General features: G+C 43.5%; 1 pseudogene; it reads right to left on the bottom strand.

The window, feature by feature from the left end:
• LOC102811199 overlaps window positions 1–1,245 on the bottom strand; it is a 34,170-nt pseudogene extending 32,925 nt beyond the window's left edge.
• Between the last annotated feature and the right edge of the window lie 1,287 nt (window positions 1,246–2,532).

Raw genomic sequence — 2,532 nt, 5'->3', positions numbered from 1 at the left:
CACTGGAGAAGGATATCATGTTTAGTAAGGTGGAGGGTCAGAGAAAAAGAGGAAGACTCCCAACGAGATAGATTGGCCAAGTGTCAGCATCGATGGACTCAAGTGTGGCAACAATAGTGTGGTTGGCCCAGGATTGGGCAATGTTTCATTCTGCTGTGCATAAGGTCGCTATGAGTCAGTACTGACTCGATGGCACCTAACAACAACAACAACAACAACAACAAGGACCACAAGAGGTAAGCCTGTGGGGCCCCAGGGAGGACCCCTGGAAGGAAAGATATCTTAAACAAGGACCAATGTGCTTATTGCAAAAAACCTGAACATTCCAAAAATCAATGTCCAAATCTCAGGGGAGGATCTAGCAGAAAAAGCCATCCTCCAACTCAACAGATGGTTGAACAAGCTTCATTGTTTGGTAAAACCGATAGTTACTGGGGGGAAGCAGGTCCAGCATAATTTGGCATCAACCTCTGCCACCCATATTGCCACCGCCCTCCACCCCCCACAGGAAACTCAGCTGAAAATAACAAAGGGTAACAGACTGGATTCTTGGTGGACATTGGCACCACTTATTCAGTGGCCAGTATGCCTCTAAATTTCCGTTGTTCTGTTCATTTATGGTGACTGAGAACTCATGGAGGCCTGAGGACCAGATCTTCCTGAAATCCTTAAACAGGTTTGATTGGGGAAAAGAAAATAATTGCCCTATCACCTTACTGTCCAAATTTATATGTTCAAACTGCTTCCTGATACCAAAAGTAAGCAGATGGAGGTTCCTTATGAGCATGCCTGGCAATTACTGATTCAAACTCCAGAAACCAGTCACACTGGCCTGAGGACATCGACAATCAGGTAAACCCCTTGTGTGGGCTAGTGGAACTCTGGGAGGAGCTAAGAAGTCGAGGTTTGACTGAAGCCTGGAAGCTGAGCATCCCACAGAAACCAATATCTTCTTAGGAAAAAGGCCAAGAAGTTACTCTGGCCAAGCCCATCACCATTCCTATCATGTCATCTCCCTGCTGCATAAGAAGGGAAGTTTATGGCTCACAACAGGATGGATAGGTGATACTAGGTTATTTTACTGGACAATCCAAATGTTATCCTGTGAATTATGGGGCGACTAAACCTGCCAACCTCCTCCCTGATGTGGCAATTAGAGGGCTGAGCCATAATTTTATAAAAATCATTGACCAAATATTTTCCAGCCAACCTGACCTGTTTGACTATATTTGTCGCACTAGACATTGTTCGTGGACAGAAATAGTTACATGGGAAAAGGGACTCGGATAGCAGTTTGTATGACAGTAATCTTATAAGACCAGGTGAAAGCAATAGCCCTCCTGCGGAGACCTCAGCTCAAAAAGCTGAGCTGATTGCACTGACGAGGGCATTAGAAATGTTGGCAAGAAAGACTGTGATTGTGTACCCAGAGGGCTTGAGTAGAACTGAGGTAGAAGGATTTGAGAGAGAGGTTAAAGGATGAAAAGTGAATGGCAATGGAATCATTCTGGTTCTGAGAGGTTAAAAGCTAGAAAGTACATGGCAATAGAATGGTTCTGATCCTGTCAAAACTAGCCCCTGCTCGTCTTAAATAAGTCCATGAAATGACCCACTACAGGAAAGAGGCCCTGGATGGTTCATTAGGCCCTGGTTCTAGGGCAAGAAATTCAAAAAAAAAAAAAAAATTCAGGATATTAACTCTGCTATGCCTGCCTCAAGAACAATCCCAAAACAGTCTGTCTGCACTAATATGAAGGTAAACAACCCCTTGAAAATTGACAGGTTTTTATGCAGATGCCCCCTAGTGGAGGAATTAAATATTTGCTGGGTTTTTTTTGTAGACACATTTTCTGATTGGGTAGAGGTTTTTCCCCCACCAGAACTAAGAACTTCAGGAATAGTGAAAATCCTCTTAAAGGAGATTATCTCCAAATTTGGACTTCCAAAAAAAATGTCCAAAGTGACAACTAACAAATTGCAAAACTGTCAGGAAATTTATCTACATTGGGATCAGGTGTTGTCTTAGGCCTGTTTCGAATTCAGGTAGCCCTCAGAAGTGGGCTTAAATTGAGCCCTTATAAAATTGTATATAGCAAACCTTTCCAGGCAGCTTCCCTCAACCCTCTACCTGACCTCGGCCAAGATTTAAAGGTATGTGCAATGCCTCCACCACACACTTTCTATTATTCATAAAATTGCTCTTCCCAGGACTGCTTCCTTCCCTACAGGTAACCTGACCCCTTCCAGCCTGGATATCATGTTCTGCTCAGAATGTGGAGAGACAGACCTGAAAAGCAATTTAAAAAAAAGTGGACTGGGCCCTGGGAAGTCCTTCTAGTCACCCTGTCAGCTGTCAAGTTAGCTAGACTCAAAACTTAGACACACCATAACAGAATCAAGTCCAGGACCACCTGGACATCTGGGGCAACTGGAGAAATCCAATTAAAGATAAGAAGGTGCCCCTTAAAATAATGTACCTCCTGCTGTTTACAATGGGACTCTCAAAAGACATTATTTCTTTTAATGGGATGA

The sequence above is a fragment of the Chrysochloris asiatica genome, unplaced genomic scaffold (genome assembly GCF_000296735.1).
Source record: "Chrysochloris asiatica unplaced genomic scaffold, ChrAsi1.0 scaffold00269, whole genome shotgun sequence".
In the NCBI taxonomy this organism is placed as follows: Eukaryota; Metazoa; Chordata; class Mammalia; order Afrosoricida; family Chrysochloridae; genus Chrysochloris; species Chrysochloris asiatica.
The sequence above is the reverse complement of the archived record's forward strand: the minus strand, read 5'-3'. Positions and strand labels throughout refer to the sequence as shown.